Source organism: Schistocerca gregaria, unplaced genomic scaffold (genome assembly GCF_023897955.1).
Source record: "Schistocerca gregaria isolate iqSchGreg1 unplaced genomic scaffold, iqSchGreg1.2 ptg000336l, whole genome shotgun sequence".
Lineage (NCBI taxonomy): Eukaryota > Metazoa > Arthropoda > Insecta > Orthoptera > Acrididae > Schistocerca > Schistocerca gregaria.
In genome coordinates, this window is record NW_026061801.1 from 3,337,226 (window position 1) to 3,356,729 (window position 19,504).

Genomic DNA, 19,504 nt, shown 5'->3' on the forward strand with positions numbered 1-19,504 from the left:
CTACTTCTTACTGGCTATTACACAACTTAGAAGCTTCATCTGTGTTCTACTACGGTGCTTTTAGTTTCTCCGCGTACCGCAGCACGCGACATAGTTTTGCAGACGATAAGTACAACCGTTTCAGAGAGAAGAGCGGCCAATGTGACGATGTGGCTTTAAGTCGATTCGATAACAAATGGCGAAAACGGACGGATGTCTCATTTTTTTACTACATATGAACACTTTTCACATTCTCCCGCGGAACTCGGCTGCTAGTCCTCCTTTTATGCAGAATCTTAAGGTCCTAGCTCATGTCCAAGGCACCAAAGCCAGCTAAAAGGTCAATATTCAATACCTAAAACTTGAATTGTACTACCTCTTACTGGCTATTACCTCAATTTAGAAGCTTCATCTGTGTTCTACTATGGTGCTTGTAGTGTCTCAGCATACCGCAGCACGCGACAAAGCTTTGCAGACGATAAGTACAACCGTTTCAGAGAGAAGAGCGGCCAATGTGTCGATCTGGCTTTAAGTCGATGCGATAACAAATGACGAAAACGGACGGATTTCTCAGGTTTTTACTACATATGAAGACTTTTCACATTCTCCCGTGCAACTCGGCTGCTAGTCCTCCTTTCATGCAGAATCTTAAGGTCCTAGCTCATGTCCAAGGCACCAAAGCCAGCTAAAAAGTCAATAATCAATACCTAAAACTTGAATTGTACTACTTCTTACTGGCTATTACATCAACTTAGAAGCTTCATGTGTGTTCTCCTACGGTGGTTTTAGTTTCTCCGCATACCGCAGCACGCGACATAGTTTTGCAGACGATAAGTACAACCGTTTCAGAGAGAAGAGCGGCCAATGTGACGATCTGGCTTTAAGTCGATTCGATAACAAATGACGAAAACGGACGGTTTTATCAGGTTTTTACTACATATGAACACTTTTCACATTCTGCCGTGCAACTCGGCTGCTAGGCCTCCTTTCATACAGAATCTTACGGTCCTAGCTCATGGTCAAGGCACCAAAGCCAGCTAAAAAGTCAATAACCGATACCTAAAACTTGAATTGGACTACTTCTTACTGGCTATTACGTCAACTTAGAAGCTTCATCTGTGTTCTATTATGGTGCTTTTCCTGTTTCCGCCTACGGCAACACGCGACATAGATTTGCAGACGATAAGTACAACCGTTTCAGAGAGAGGATCGGCCAATGTGACGATCTGGCTTTAAGTCGATTTGGTAACAAATGACGAAAACGGACGGATTTCTCAGGTTTTTACTACATATGAACACTTTTCACATTCTCCCGTGCAACTCGGCTGCTAGTCCTCCTTTCATGCAGAATCTTAAGGTCCTAGCTCATGTCCAAGGCACCAAAGCCAGCTAAAAAGTCAATAATCGATACCTAAAACTTGAATTGTACTACTTCTTACTGGCTATTACATCATTTTAGAAGCTTCATCTGTGTTCTACTATGTTGCTTTTAGTGTCTCCGCATAACGCAGTACGCGACATAGCTTTGCAGACGATAAGTACAACCGTTTCAGAGAGAAGAGCGGCCAATGTGACGATCTGGCTTTAAGTCGATTCGATAACAAATGACGAAAACGGACGGATTTCTCAGGTTTTTACTACATATGAACACTTTTCACATTCTCCCGTGCAACTCGGCTGCTAGTCCTCCTTTCATGCAGAATCTTAAGGTCCTAGCTCATGTCCAAGGCACCAAAGCCAGCTTAAAAGTCAATAATCAATACCTAAAACTTGAATTGTACTAATTCTTACTGGGTATTACATCAACTTACAAGCTTCATCTGTGGTCTACTATGGTGCTTTTAGTGTCTCCGCATACCGCAGCACGCGACATAGCTTTGCAGACGATAAGTACAAGCGTTTCAGAGAGAAGAGCGGCCAATGTGACGATCTGGCTTTAAGTCGATTCGATAACCAATGACGAAAACAGACGTATTTCTCAGGTTTTTACTACATTTGAACACTTTTCACATTCTCTCATGCAACTCGGCTGCTAGTCCTCCTTTCATGCAGAATATTAAGGTCCTAGCTCATGTCCAAGGCACCAAAGCCAGGTATAAATTCAATATTCAATACCTAAAACTTGAATTGTACTACTTCTTACTGGCTATTACATCAACTTAGAAGCTTCATCTGTGTTCTACTATGGTGCTTTTAGTGTCTCAGCATACCGCAGCACGCGACATAGCTTTGCAGACGATAAGTACAACCGTTTCAGAGAGAAGAGCGGCCAATGTGACGATCTGGCTTTAAGTCGATTCGATAACAAATGACGAAAACGGACGGATGTCTCTGGTTTTTACTGCATATGAACACTTTTCACATTCTCCCATGCAACTCGGCTGCTAGTCCTCCTTTCATGCAGAATCTTAAGGTCCTAGCTCATGTCAAAGGCACCAAAGCCAGCTAAAAAGTCAATATTCGATACCTAAAACTTGAATTGTACTACTTCTTACTGGCTATTACATTAACTTAGAAGCTTCATCTGTGTTCTTCTATGGTGCTTTTAGTGTCTCCGCATACCGCAGCACGCGGCATAGCTTTGTAGACGATAAGTACAACCGTTTTAGAGAGAAGAGCGGCCAATGTGACGATCTGGCTTTAAGTCAATTCGATAACAAATGACGAAAACGGACGGATTTCTCAGGTTTTTATAACATATGAACACTTTTCACATTCTCCCGTGCAACTCGGCTGCTAGTCCTCCTTTCATGCAGAATCTTAAGATCCTAGCTCATGTCCAAGGCACCAAAGCCAGCTAAAAAGTCAATAATCAATACGTAAAACTTGAATTGTACTACTTCTTGCTATTACATCAACTTAGAAGCTTCATCTGTGTTCTACTACGGTGCTTTTAGTTTCTCCGCATACCGCAGCACGCGACATAGTTTTGCAGACGATAAGTACAACCGTTTCAGAGAGAAGAGCGGCCAATGTGACGATGTGGCTTTAAGTCGATTCGATAACAAATGACGAAAACGGACGGATGTCTCATTTTTTTACTACATATGAACACTTTTCACATTCTCCCGTGCAACTCGGCTGCTAGTCCTCCTTTCATGCAGAATCTTAAGGTCCTAGCTCATGTCCAAGGCACCAAAGCCAGCTAAAAGGTCAATATTCAATACCTAAAACTTGAATTGTACTACCTCTTACTGGCTATTACCTCAACTTAGAAGCTTCATCTGTGTTCTACTATGGTGCTTGTAGTGTCTCAGCATACCGCAGCACGCGACAAAGCTTTGCAGACGATAAGCACAACCGTTTCAGAGAGAAGAGCGGCCAATGTGTCGATCTGGCTTAAAGTCGATGCGATAACAAATGACGAAAACGGACGGATTTCTCAGGTTTTTACTACATATGAACACTTTTCACATTCTCCCGTGCAACTCGGCTGCTAGTCCTCCTTTCATGCAGAATCTTAAGGTCCTAGCTCATGGTCAAGGCACCAAAGCCAACTAAAAAGTCAATAACCGATACCGAAAACTTGAATTGGACTACTTCTTACTGGCTATTACATCAACTTAGAAGCTTCATCTGTGTTCTATTATGGTGCTTTTCCTGTTTCCGCCTACGGCAACACGCGACATAGCTTTGCAGACGATAAGTACAACCGTTTCAGAGAGAGGATCGGCCAATGTGACGATCTGGCTTTAAGTCGATTCGATAACAAATGAAGAAAACGGACGGATTTCTCAGGTTTTTACTACATATGAACACTTTTCACATTCTCCCGTGCAACTCGGCTGCTAGTCCTCCTTTCATGCAGAATCTTAAGGTCCTAGCTCATGTCCAAGGCACCAAAGCCAGCTAAAAAGTCAATAATCGATACCTAATACTTGAATTGTACTACTTCTTACTGGCTATTACATCATTTTAGAAGCTTCATCTGTGTTCTACTATGTTGCTTTTAGTGTCTCCGCATAACGCAGTACGCGACATAGCTTTGCAGACGATAAGTACAACCGTTTCAGAGAGAAGAGCGGCCAATGTGACGATCTGGCTTTAAGTCGATTCGATAACAAATGACGAAAACGGACGGATTTCTCAGGTTTTTACTACATATGAACACTTTTCACATTCTCCCGTGCAACTCGGCTGCTAGTCCTCCTTTCATGCAGAATCTTAAGGTCCTAGCTCATGTCCAAGGCACCAAAGCCAGCTTAAAAGTCAATAATCAATACCTAAAACTTGAATTGTACTAATTCTTACTGGGTATTACATCAACTTACAAGCTTCATCTGTGGTCTACTATGGTGCTTTTAGTGTCTCCGCATACCGCAGCACGCGACACAGCTTTGCAGACGATAAGTACAAGCGTTTCAGAGAGAAGAGCGGCCAATGTGACGATCTGGCTTTAAGTCGATTCGATAACCAATGACGAAAACAGACGTATTTCTCAGGTTTTTACTACATTTGAACACTTTTCACATTCTCTCATGCAACTCGGCTGCTAGTCCTCCTTTCATGCAGAATCTTAAGGTCCTAGCTCATGTCCAAGGCACCAAAGCCAGCTAAAAAGTCAATAATCGATACCTAAAACATGAATTGTACTACTTCTTACTGGCTATTACATTAACTTAGAAGCTTCATCTGTGTTCTACTATGGTGCTTTTAGTGTCTCCGCATACCGCAGCACGCGGCATAGCTTTCTAGACGATAAGTACAACCGTTTCAGAGAGAAGAGCGGCCAATGTGACGATCTGGCTTTAAGTCAATTCGATAACAAATGACGAAAACGGACGGATTTCTCAGGTTTTTATTACATATGAACACTTTTCACATTCTCCCGTGCAACTCGGCTGCTAGTCCTCCTTTCATGCAGAATCTTAAGGTCCTAGCTCATGTCCAAGGCACCTAAGCCAGCTAAAAAGTCAATAATCGATACCCAAAACTTGAATTGGATTACTTCTTACTGGCTATTACATCAACTTAGATGATTCATCTGTTCCTACTATGGTGATTTTAGTGTCTCCGCATACCACAGCACGCGACATAGCTTTGCAGACGATAAGTACAACCGTTTCAGAGAGAAGAGCGTCCAATGTGACGATCTGGCTTTAAGTCTATTCGATAACAAATGACGAAAACGGACGGATTTCTCAGGTTTTTACTACATATGAACACTTTTCACATTCTCCCGTGCAACTCGGCAGCTAGTACTCCTTTCATGCAGAATATTAAGATCCTAGCTCATGTCCAAGGCACCAAAGCCAGCTAAAAAGTCAATAATCAATACCTAAAACTTGAATTGTACTATTTCTTGCTATTACATCAACTTAGAAGCTTCATCTGTGTTCTACTACGGTGCTTTTAGTTTCTCCGCATACCGCAGCACGCGACATAGTTTTGCAGACGATAAGTACAACCGTTTCAGAGAGAAGAGCGGCCAATGTGACGATGTGGCTTTAAGTCGATTCGATAACAAATGACGAAAACGGACGGATGTCTCATTTTTTTACTACATATGAACACTTTTCACATTCTCCCGTGCAACTCGGCTGCTAGTCCTCCTTTCATGCAGAATCTTAAGGTCCTAGCTCATGTCCAAGGCACCAAAGCCAGCTAAAAGGTCAATATTCAATACCTAAAACTTGAATTGTACTACTTCTTACTGGCTATTACATCAACTTAGAAGCGTGATCTGTGTTCTACTATGGTGCTTTTAGTGTCTCAGCATACCGCAGCACGCGACATTGCTTTGCAGACGATAAGTACAACCGTTTCAGAGAGAAGAGCGGCCAATGTGACGATCTGGCTTTAAGTCGATTCGATAACAAATGACGAAAACGGACGGATTTCTCAGGTTTTTACTACATATGAACACTTTTCACATTCTCCCGTGCAACTCGGCTGCTAGTCTTCCTTTCATGCATAATCTTAAGGTCCTAGCTCATGTCCAAGGCACCAAAGCCAGCTAAAAGGTCAATATTCAATACCTAAAACTTGAATTGTACTACCTCTTACTATCTATTACCTCAACTTAGAAGCTTCATCTGTGTTCTACTATGGTGCTTGTAGTGTCTCAGCATACCGCAGCACGCGACAAAGCTTTGCAGACGATAAGTACAACCGTTTCAGAGAGAAGAGCGGCCAATGTGTCGATCTGGCTTTAAGTCGATGCGATAACAAATGACGAAATCGGACGGATTTCTCAGGTTTTTACTACATATGAACACTTTTCACATTCTCCCGTGCAACTCGGCAGCTAGTCCTCCTTTCATGCAGAATCTTAAGGTCCTAGCTCATGTCCAAGGCACCAAAGCCAGCAAAAAGGTCGATATTCAATACCTAAAACTTGAATTGTACTACATCTTACTGGCTATTACATCAACTTAGAAGCTTGATCTGTGTTCTACTATGGTGCTTTTAGTGTCTCAGCATACCGCAGCACGCGACATAGCTTTGCAGACGATAAGTACATCCGTTTCAGAGAGAAGATCGGCCAATGTGACGATCTGGCTTTAAGTCGATTCGATAACAAATGACGAAAACGGACGGATTTCTCAGGTTTTTACTACATATGAACACTTTTCACATTCTCCCGTGCAACTCGGCTGCTAGTCCTCCTTTCATGCAGAATCTTAAAGTCCTAGCTCATGTCCAAGGCACCAAAGCCAGCTAAAAAGTCAATAATCGATACCTAAAACTTGAATTCCACTACTTCTTACTGGCTATTACATCAACTTAGAAGCTTGGTCTGTGTTCTACTATGGTGCTTTTAGTGTCTCCGCATACCGCAGCACGCGACATAGCTTTGCAGACGATAAGTACAAGCGTTTCAGAGAGAAGAGCGGCCAATGTGACGATCTTGCTTTAAGTCGATTCGATAACAAATGATCAAAACGGACGGATTTCTCAGGTTTTTACTACATATGAACACTTTTCACATTCTCTCCTGCAACTCGGCTGCTAGTCCTCCTTTCATGCAGAATCTTAAGGTCCTAGCTCATGTCCAAAGCAACAAAGCCAGCTAAAAAGTCAATATTCAATACCTAAAACTTGAATTGTACTACTTCTTACTGGCTATTACATCAACTTAGAAGCTACATCTGTGTTCTACTATGGTGCTTGTAGTGTCTCAGCATACCGCAGCACGCGACATAGCTTTGCAGACGATAAGTACAACCGTTTCAGAGAGAAGAGCGGCCAATGTGACGATCTGGCTTTAAGTCGATTCGATAACAAATGACGAAAACGGACGGATGTCTCAGGTTTTTACTGCATATGAACACTTTTCACATTCTCCCGTGCAACTCGGCTGCTAGTCCTCCTTTCATGCAGAATCTTAAGGTCCTAGCTCATGTCCAAGGCACCAAAGCCAGCTAAAAATTCAATAATCGATACCTAAAACTTGAATTGTACTACTTCTTACTGGCTATTACATCAACTTAGAAGCTTCATCTGTGTTCTACTATGGTGCTTTTAGTGTCTCCGCATAACGCAGCACGCGACATAGCTTTGCAGACGATAAGTACAACCGTTTCAGAGAGAAGAGCGGGCAATGTGACAATCTGGCTTTAAGTCGATTCGATAACAAATGACGAAAACGGACGGATGTCTCAGGTTTTTACTGCATATGAACACTTTTCACATTCTCCCGTGCAACTCGGCTGCTAGTCCTCCTTTCATGCAGAATCTTAAGGTCCTAGCTCATGTCCAAGGCACCAAAGCCAGCTAAAAAGTCAATAATCGATACCTAAAACTTGAATTGTACTACTTCTTACTGGCTATTACATTAACTTAGAAGCTTCATCTGTGTTCTACTATGGTGCTTTTAGTGTCTCCGCATACCGCAGCACGCGACATAGCTTTGCAGACGATAAGTACAACCGTTTCAGAGAGAAGAGCGGCCAATGTGACGATCTGGCTTTAAGTCGATTCGATAACAAATGACGAAAACGGACGGATTTCTCAGGTTTTTACTACATATGAACACTTTTCACATCCTCCCGTGCAACTCGGCTGCTAGTCCTCCTTTCATGCAGAATCTTAAGGTCCTAGCTCATGTCCAAGACACCAAAGCCAGCTAAAAAGTCAATAATCAATACCTAAAACTTGAATTGTACTACTTCTTACTGGCTAATACATCAACTTAGAAGCTTCATCTGTGTTCTACTACGGTGCTTTTAGTTTCTCCGCACACCGCAGCACGCGACATAGTTTTGCAGACGATAAGTACTACCGTTTCAGAGAGAAGAGCGGCCAATGTGACGATGTGGCTTTAAGTCGATTCGATAACAAATGACGAAAACGGACGGATGTCTCAGGTTTTTACTACATATGAACACATTTCACATTCTCCCGTGCAACTCGGCTGCTAGTCCTCCTTTCATGCAGAATCTTAAGGTCCTAGCTCATGTCCAAGGCACCAAAGCCAGCAAAAAGGTCGATATTCAATACCTAAAACTTGAATTGTACTACTTCTTACTGGCTAGTACATCAACTTAGAAGCTTGATCTGTGTTCTACTATGGTGCTTGTAGTGTCTCAGCATACCGCAGCACGCGACATAGCTTTGTAGACGATAAGTACAACCGTTTCAGAGAGAAGAGCGGCCAATGTGACAATCTGGCTTTAAGTCGATTCGATAACAAATGACGAAAACGGACGGATGTCTCAGGTTTTTACTGCATATGAACACTTTTCACATTCTCCCGTGCAACTCGGCTGCTAGTCCTCCTTTCATGCAGAATCTTAAGGTCCTAGCTCATGTCAAAGGCACCAAAGCCAGCTAAAAAGTCAATAATCGATACCTAAAACTTGAATTGTACTACTTCTTACTGGCTATTACATTAACTTAGAAGCTTCATCTGTGTTCTACTATGGTGCTTTTAGTGTCTCCGCATACCGCAGCACGCGACATAGCTTTGCAGACGATAAGTACAACCGTTTCAGAGAGAAGAGCGGCTAATGTGACGATCTGGCATTAAGTCGATTCGATAACAAATGAGGAAAACGGACGGATTTCTCAGGTTTTTACTACATATGAACACTTTTCACATTCTCCCGTGCAACTCGGCTGCTAGTCCTCCTTTCATGCAGAATCTTAAGGCCCTAGCTCATGTCCACGGCACCAAAGCCAGCTAAAAAGTCAATAATCGATACCTAAAACTTGAATGGTACTACTTCTTACTGGCTATTACATCAACTTAGAAGCTTCATCTGTGTTCTACTACGGTGCTTTTAGTTTCTCCGCATACCGCAGCACGCGACATGGTTTTGCAGACGATAAGTACAACCGTTTCAGAGAGAAGAGCGGCCAATCTGACGATCTGGCTTTAAGTCGATTCGATAACAAATGACGAAAACGGACGGATGTCTCAGGTTTTTACTACATATGACCACTTTTCACATTCTCCCGTGCAACTTGGCTGCTAGTCCTCCTTTCATGCAGAATCTAAAGGTCCTAGCTCATGTCCAAGGCAACAAAGCCAGCTAAAAGGTCAATATTCAATACCTAAAACTTGAATTGTACTACCTCTTACTGGCTAGTACATCAACTTAGAAGCTTCATCTGTGTTCTACTATGGTGCTTTTAGTGTCTCCGCATACCGCAGCACGCGACATAGCTTTGCAGACGATAAGTACAACCGTTTCAGAGAGAAGAGCGGCCAATTTGACGATCTGGCTTTCAGTCGATTCGATAACAAATGACGAAAACGGACGGATTTCTCAGGTTTTTACTACATATGAACACTTTTCACATTCTCCCGTGCAACTCGGCTGCTAGTCCTCCTTTCACGCAGAAACATAAGGTCCTAGCTCATGTCCAAGTCACCAAAGCCAGCAAAAAGTCAATAATCGATTCCTAAAACTTGAATTGTACTACTTCTTACTGGAAATTACATCAACTTAGAAGCTTCATCTGTGTTCTACTGTGGTGCTTTTAGTGTCTCCGAATACCGCAGTACGCGACATAGCTTTGCAGACGATAAGTACAACCGTTTCAGAGAGCAGAGCGGCCAATGTGACGATCTAGCTTTAAGTCGATTCGATAACAAATGACGAAAACGGTTGGATTTCTCAGGTTTTTACTACATATGAACACTTTTCACATTCTCCCGTGCAACTCGGCTGCTAGTCCTCCTTTCATGCAGAATCTTAAGGTCCTAGCTCATGTCCAAGGCAACAAAGCCAGCTAAAAGGTCAATATTCAATACCTAAATCTTGAATTGTACTACCTCTTACTTTCTAGTACATCAACTTAGAAGCTTCATGTGTGTTCTACTACGGTGGTTTTAGTTTCTCCGCATACCGCAGCACGCGACATAGTTTTGCAGACGATAAGTACAACCGTTTCAGAGAGAAGAGCGGCCAATGTGACGATCTGGCTTTAAGTCGATTCGATAACAAATGACGAAAACGGACGGATGTCTGAGGTTTTTGCTGCATATGAACACTTTTCACATTCTCCCGTGCAACTCGGCTGCTAGTCCTCCTTTCATGCAGAATCTTAAGGTCCTAGCTCATGTCCAAGGCACCAAAGCCAGCTAAAAAGTCAATAATCGATACCTAAAACTTGAATTGTACTACTTCTTTCTGGCTATTACATTAACTTAGAAGCTTCATCTGTGTTCTACTATGGTGCTTTTAGTGTCTCCGCATACCGCAGCACGCGACATAGCTTTGTAGACGATAAGTACAACCGTTTCAGAGAGAAGAGCGGCCAATGTGACGATCTGGTTTTAAGTCGATTCCATAACAAATGACGAAAACGGACGGATTTCTCAGGTTTTTACTACATATGAACACTTTTCACATTCTCCCTTGCAACTCGGCTGCTAGTCCTCCTTTCATGCAGAATCTTAAGCTCTTAGCTCATGTCCAAGGCACCAAAGCCAGCTAAAAAGTCAATAATCGATACACAAAACTTGAATTGGATTACTTCTTACTGGCTATTACATGAACTTAGATGCTTCATCTGTTCCTACTATGGTGATTTTAGTGTCTCCGCATACCACAGCTCGCGACATAGCTTTGCAGACGATAAGTACAACCGTTTCAGAGAGAAGAGCGGCCAATGTGACGATCTGGCTTTAAGTCGATTCGATAACAAATGACGAAAACGGACGGATTTCTCAGGTTTCTACTACATATGAACACTTTTCACATTCTCCCGTGCAACTCGGCTGCTAGTCCTCCTTTCATGCAGAATCTTAAGGTCCTAGCTCATGTCCAAGGCACCAAAGCCAGCTAAAAAGTCAATAATCGATACCCAAAACTTGAATTGGATTACTTCTTACTGGCTATTACATGAACTTAGATGCTTCATCTGTTCCTACTATGGTGATTTTAGTGTCTCCGCATACCACAACTCGCGACATAGCTTTGCAGACGATAAGTACAACCGTTTCAGAGAGAAGAGCGGCCAATGTGACGATCTGGCTTTAAGTCGATTCGATAACAAATGACGAAAACGGACGGATGTCTCAGGTTTTTGCTGCATATGAACACTTTTCACATTCTCCCTGCAACTCGGCTGCTAGTCCTCCTTTCATGCAGAATCTTAAGGTCCTAGCTCATGTCCAAGGCACCAAAGCCAGCTAAAAAGTCAATAATCGATACCTAAAACTTGAATTGTACTACTTCTTTCTGGCTATTACATTAACTTAGAAGCTTCATCTGTGTTCTACTATGGTGCTTTTAGTGTCTCCGCATACCGCAGCACGCGACATAGCTTTGTAGACGATAAGTACAACCGTTTCAGAGAGAAGAGCGGCCAATGTGACGATCTGGTTTTAAGTCGATTCCATAACAAATGACGAAAACGGACGGATTTCTCAGGTTTTTATTACATATGAACACTTTTCACATTCTCCCGTGCAACTCGGCTGCTAGTCCTCCTTTCATGCAGAATCTTAAGCTCTTAGCTCATGTCCAAGGCACCAAAGCCAGCTAAAAAGTCAATAATCGATACCCAAAACTTGAATTGGATTACTTCTTACTGGCTATTACATGAACTTAGATGCTTCATCTGCTCCTACTATGGTGATTTTAGTGTCTCCGCATACCACAGCTCGCGACATAGCTTTGCAGACGATAAGTACAACCGTTTCAGAGAGAAGAGCGGCCAATGTGACGATCTGGCTTTAAGTCGATTCGATAACAAATGAGGAAAACGGACGGATTTCTCAGGTTTTTACTACATATGAACACTTTTCACATCCTCCCGTGCAACTCGGCTGCTAGTCCTCCTTTCATGCAGAATCTTAAGGCCCTAGCTCATGTCCATGGCACCAAAGCCAGCTAAAAATTCAATAATCGATACCTAAAACTTGTATTCTACTACTTCTTACTGGCTATTACATCAACTTAGAAGCTTCATCTGTGTTCTACTACGGTGCTTTTAGTTTCTCCGCATACCGCAGCACGCGACACGGTTTTGCAGACGATAAGTACAACCGTTTCAGAGAGAAGAGCGGCCAATGTGACGATGTGGCTTTAAGTCGATTCGATAACAAATGACGAAAACGGACGGATGTCTCAGGTTTTTACTACATATGAACACTTTTCACATTCACCCGTGCAACTCGGCTGCTAGTCCTCCTTTCATGCAGAATCTTAAGGTCCTAGCTCATGTCCAAGGCACCAAAGCACGCTAAAAGGTCAATATTCAATACCTAAAACTTGAATTGTACTACTTCTTACTGGCTATTACATCAACTTAGAAGCTTGATCTGTGTTCTACTATGGTGCGTTTAGTGTCTCCGCATACCGCAGCACGCGACATAGCTTTGCAGACGACAAGTACAACCGTTTCAGAGAGAAGAGCGGCCAATTTGACGATCTGGCTTTAAGTCGATTCGATAACAAATGACGAAAACGGACGGATTTCTCAGGTTTTTACTACATATGAACACTTTTCACATTCTCCCGTGCAACTCGGCTGCTAGGCCTCCTTTCATGCAGAAACTTAAGGTCCTAGCTCATGTCCAAGGCACCAAAGCCAGCTAAAAAGTCAATAATCGATTCCTAAAACTTCAATTGTACTACTTCTTACTGGATATTACATCCACTTAGAAGCTTCATCTGTGTTCTACGGTGGTGCTTTTAGTGTCTCCGAATACCGCAGTACGCGACATAGCTTTGCAGACGATCAGTACAACCGTTTCAGAGAGCAGAGCGGCCATTGTGACGATCTGGCTTTAAGTCGATTCGATAACAAATGACGAAAACGGACGGATTTCTCAGGTTTTTACTACATATGAACACTTTTCACATTCTCCCGTGCAACTCGGCTGCTAGTCCTCCTTTCATGCAAAATCTTAAGGTCCTAGCTCATGTCCAAGGCACCAAAGCCAGCTAAAAGGTCAATATTCAGTACGTAAAACTTGAATTGTACTACCTCTTACTGGCTAGTACATCAACTTAGAGGCTTCATGTGTGTTCTACTACGGTGGTTTTAGTTTTTCCGCATACCGCAGCACGCGACATAGCTCTGCAGACGATAAGAGCGGCCAATGTGACGATCTGGCTTTAAGTCGATTCGATAACAAATGACCAAAACGGACGGATTTCTCAGGTTTTTACTACATATGAACACTTTTCACATTCTCCCCTGCAACTCGGCTGCTAGTACTCCTTTCATGCAGAATCTTAAGGTCCTAGCTCATGTCCAAAGCACCAAAGCCAGCTAAAAGGTCAATATTCAATACCTAAAACTTGAATTGTACTACTTCTTACTGGCTATTACATCATCTTAGAAGCTTCATCTGTGTTCTACTATGGTGCTTGTAGTGTCTCAGCATACCGCAGCACGCGACATAGCTTTGCAGACGATAAGTACAACCGTTTCAGAGAGAAGAGCGGCCAATGTGACGATCTGGCTTTAAGTCGATTCGATAACAAATGACGAAAACGGACGGATGTCTCAGGTTTTTACTGCATATGAACACTTTTCACATTCTCCCGTGCAACTCGGCTGCTAGTCCTCCTTTCATGCAGAATCTTAAGGTCCTAGCTCATGTCCAAGGCACCAAAGCCAGCTAAAAAGTCAATAATCGATACCTAAAACTTGAATTGTACTACTTCTTACTGGCTATTACATCAACTTAGAAGCTTCATCTGTGTTCTACTATGGTGCTTTTAGTGTCTCCGCATAACGCAGCATGCGACATAGCTTTGTAGACGATATGTACAACCGTTTCAGAGAGAAGAGCGGCCAATGTGTCGATCTACCTCTAAGTCGATTCGATAACAAATGACGAAAACGGACGGATTTCTCAGGTTTTTACTACATATGAACACTTTTCACATTCTACCGTGCAACTCGGCTGCTATTCCTCCTTTCATGCAAAATCTTAAGGTCCTAGCTCATGTCCAAGGCACCAAAGCCAGCTAAAAAGTCAATAATCAATACCTAAAACTTGAATTGTACTAATTCTTACTGGGTATTACATCAACTTAGAAGTTTCATCTGTGTTCTACTATGGTGCTTTTAGTGTCTCCGCATACCGCAGCACGCGACATAGCTTTGCAGACGATAAGTACAACCGTTTCAGAGAGAAGAGCGGCCAATGTGACGATCTGGCTTTAAGTCGATTCGATAACAAATGACGAAAACAGACGTAATTCTCAGGTTTTTACTACATTTGAACACTTTTCACATTCTCTCATGCAACTCGGCTGCTAGTCCTCCTTTCATGCAGAATATTAAGGTCCTAGCTCATGTCCAAGGCACCAAAGCCAGCTAAAAATTCAATATTCAATACCTAAAACTTGAATTGTACTACTTCTTACTGGCTATTACATCAACTTAGAAGCTTCATCTGAGTTCTACTATGGTGCTTGTAGTGTCTCAGCATACCGCAGCAGGCGACATAGCTTTGCAGACGATAAGTACAACCGTTTCAGAGAGAAGAGCGGGCAATGTGACGATCTGGCTTTAAGTCGATTCGATAACAAATGACGAAAACGGACGGAAGTCTCAGGTTTTTACTGCATATGAACACTTTTGACATTCTCCCGTGCAACTCGGCTGCTAGTCCTCCTTTCATGCAGAATCTTAAGGTCTTAGCTCATGTCCAAGGCACCAAAGCCAGCTAAAAAGTTAATAATCGATACCTAAAACTTGAATTGTACTACTTCTTACTGGCTATTACATTAACTTAGAAGCTTCATCTGTGTTCTACTATGGTGCTTTTAGTGTCTCCGCATACCGCAGCACGCGACATAGCTTTGCAGACGATAAGTACAACCGTTTCAGAGTGAAGAGCGGCTAATGTGTCGATATGGCTTTAAGTCGATTCGATAACAAATGAGGAAAACGGACGGATTTCTCAGGTTTTTACTACATATGATAACTTTTCACATCCTCCCGTGCAACTCGGCAGCTAGTCCTCCTTTCATGCAGAATCTTAAGGCCCTAGCTCATGTCCGCGGCACCAAAGCCAGCTAAAAAGTCAATAATCGATACCTAAAACTTGAATTCTACTACTTCTTACTGGCTATTACATCAACTTAGAAGCTTCATCTGTGTTCTACTACGGTGCTTTTAGTTTCTCCGCATACCGCAGCACGCGACATGGTTTTGCATACGATAAGTACAACCGTTTCAGAGAGAAGAGCGGCCAATCTGACGATCTGGCTTTAAGTCGATTCGATAACAAATGACGAAAACGGACGGATTTCTCAGGTTTTTACTACATATTAACACTTTTCACATTCTCCCGTGCAACTTGGCTGCTACTCCTCCTTTCATGCAGAATCTTAAGGTCCTAGCTCATGTCCAAGGCACCAAAGCCAGCAAAAAGTCAATAATCAATACCTAAAACTTGAATTGTACTACTTCTTACTGGCTAATACATCAACTTAGAAGCTTCATCTGTGTTCTACTACGGTGCTTTTAGTTTCTCCGCACACCGCAGCACGCGACATAGTTTTGCAGACGATAAGTACAACCGTTTCAGAGAGAAGAGCGGCCAATGTGACGATGTGGCTTTAAGTCGATTCGATAACAAATGACGAAAACGGACGGATGTCTCAGGTTTTTACTACATATGAACACTTTTCACATTCTCCCGTGCAACTCGGCTGCTAGTCCTCCTTTCATGCAGAATCTTAAGGTCCTAGCTCATGTCCAAGGCACCAAAGCCAGCTAAAAGGTCAATATTCAATACCTAAAACTTGAATTGTACTACCTCTTACTGGCTAGTACATCAACTTAGAAGCTTCGTCTGTGTTCTACTATGGTGCTTTTAGTGTCTCCGCATACCGCAGCACGCGACATAGCTTTGCAGACGATAAGTACAACCGTTTCAGAGAGAAGAACGGCCAATTTGACGATCTGGCTTTAAGTCGATTCGATAACAAATGACGAAAACGGACGGATGTCTCAGGTTTTTACGGCATATGAACACTTTTCACATTCTCCCGTGCAACTCGGCTGCTAGTCCTTCTTTCATGCAGAATCTTAAGGTCCTAGCTCATGTCCAAGGCACCAAAGCCAGCTAAAAAGTCAATAATCGATACCTAAAACTTGAATTGTACTACTTCTTACTGGCTATTACATCAACTTAGAAGCTTCATCTGTGTTCTACTATGGTGCTTTTAGTGTCTCCGCATAACGCAGCACGCGACATAGCTTTGCAGACGATAAGTACTACCGTTTCAGAGAGAAGAGCGGCCAATGTGACGATCTGGCTTTAAGTCGATTCGATAACAAATGACGAAAACAGACGTATTTCTCAGGTTTTTACTACATTTGAACACTTTTCACATTCTCTCATGCAACTCGGCTGCTAGTCCTCCTTTCATGCAGAATATTAAGGTCCTAGCTCATGTCCAAGGCACCAAAGCCAGCTAAAAATTCAATATTCAATACCTAAAACTTGAATTGTACTACTTCTTACTGGCTATTACATCAACTTAGAAGCTTGATCTGTGTTCTACTATGGTGCTTGTAGTGTCTCAGCATACCGCAGCACGCGACATAGCTTTGCAGACGATAAGTACAACCGTTTCAGAGAGAAGAGCGGCCAATGTGACAATCTGGCTTTAAGTCGATTCGATAACAAATGACGAAAACGGACGGATGTCTCAGGTTTTTACTGCATATGAACACTTTTCACATTCTCCCGTGCAACTCGGCTGCTAGTCCTCCTTTCATGCAGAATCTTAAGGTCCTAGCTCATGTCCAAGGCACCAAAGCCAGCTAAAAAGTCAATAATCGATACCTAAAACTTGAATTGTACTACTTCTTACTGGCTATTACATTAACTTAGAAGCTTCATCTGTGTTCTACTATGGTGCTTTTAGTGTCTCCGCATACCGCAGCACGCGACATAGCTTTGCAGACGATAAGTACAACCGTTTCAGAGAGAAGAGCGGCTAATGTGACGATCTGGCATTAAGTCGATTCGATAACAAATGACGAAAACGGACGGATTTCTCAGGTTTTTACTACATATGAACACTTTTCACATTCTCCCGTGCAACTTGGCTGCTAGTCCTCCTTTCATGCAGAATCTTAAGGTCCTAGCTCATGTCCAAGGCACCAAAGCCAGCTAAAAATTCAATAATCAATACCTAAACTTGAATTGTACTACTTCTTACTGGCTAATACATCAACTTAGAAGCTTCATCTGTGTTCTACTACGGTGCTTTTAGTTTCTCCGCATACCGCAGCACGCGACAAAGTTTTGCAGACGATAAGTACAACCGTTTCAGAGAGAAGAGCGGCCAATGTGACGATGTGGCTTTAAGTCGATTCGATAACAAATGACGAAAACGGACGGATGTCTCAGGTTTTTACTACATATGAACACTTTTCACATTCTCCCGTGCAACTCGGCTGCTAGTCCTCCTTTCATGCAGAATCTTAAGGTCCTAGCTCATGTCCAAGGCACCAAAGCCAGCTAAAAGGTCAATATTCAATACCTAAAACTTGAATTGTACTACCTCTTACTGGCTAGTACATCAACTTAGAAGCTTCATCTGTGTTCTACTATGGTGCTTTTAGTGTCTCCGCATACCGCAGCACGCGACATAGCTTTGCAGACGATAAGTACAACCGTTTCAGAGAGAAGAACGGCCAATTTGACGATCTGGCTTTAAGTCGATTCGATAACAAATGACGAAAACGGACGGATGTCTCAGGTTTTTACGGCATATGAACACTTTTCACATTCTCCCGTGCAACTCGGCTGCTAGTCCTCCTTTCATGCAGAATCTTAAGGTCGTAGCTCATGTCCAAGGCACCAAAGCCAGCTAAAAAGTCAATAATCGATACCTAAAACTTGAATTGTACTACTTCTTACTGGCTATTACATCAACTTAGAAGCTTCATCTGTGTTCTACTATGGTGCTTTTAGTGTCTCCGCATAACGCAGCACGCGACATAGCTTTGCAGACGATAAGTACTACCGTTTCAGAGAGAAGAGCGGCCAATGTGACGATCTGGCTTTAAGTCGATTCGATAACAAATGACGAAAACAGACGTATTTCTCAGGTTTTTACTACATTTGAACACTTTTCACATTCTCTCATGCAACTCGGCTGCTAGTCCTCCTTTCATGCAGAATATTAAGGTCCTAGCTCATGTCCAAGGCACCAAAGCCAGCTAAAAATTCAATATTCAATACCTAAAACTTGAATTGTACTACTTCTTACTGGCTATTACATCAACTTAGAAGCTTGATCTGTGTTCTACTATGGTGCTTGTAGTGTCTCAGCATACCGCAGCACGCGACATAGCTTTGCAGACGATAAGTACAACCGTTTCAGAGAGAAGAGCGGCCAATGTGACAATCTGGCTTTAAGTCGATTCGATAACAAATGACGAAAACGGACGGATGTCTCAGGTTTTTACTGCATATGAACACTTTTCACATTCTCCCGTGCAACTCGGCTGCTAGTCCTCCTTTCATGCAGAATCTTAAGGTCCTAGCTCATGTCCAAGGCACCAAAGCCAGCTAAAAAGTCAATAATCGATACCTAAAACTTGAATTGTACTACTTCTTACTGGCTATTACATTAACTTAGAAGCTTCATCTGTGTTCTACTATGGTGCTTTTAGTGTCTCCGCATACCGCAGCACGCGACATAGCTTTGCAGACGATAAGTACAACCGTTTCAGAGAGAAGAGCGGCTAATGTGACGATCTGGAATTAAGTCGATTCGATAACAAATGACGAAAACGGACGGATTTCTCAGGTTTTTACTACATATGAACACTTTTCACATCCTCCCGTGCAACTCGGCTGCTAGTCCTCCTTTCATGCAGGATCTTAAGGCCCTAGCTCATGTCCACGGCACCAAAGCCAGCTAAAGAATCAATAATCGATACCTAAAACTTGAATTCTACTACTTCTTACTGGCTATTACATTAACTTAGAAGCTTCATCTGTGTTCTACTACGGTGCTTTTAGTTTCTCCGCATACCGCAGCTCGCGACATGGTTTTGCAGACGATAAGTACAACCGTTTCAGAGAGAAGAGCGGCCAATCTGACGATCTGGCTTTAAGTCGATTCGATAACAAATGACG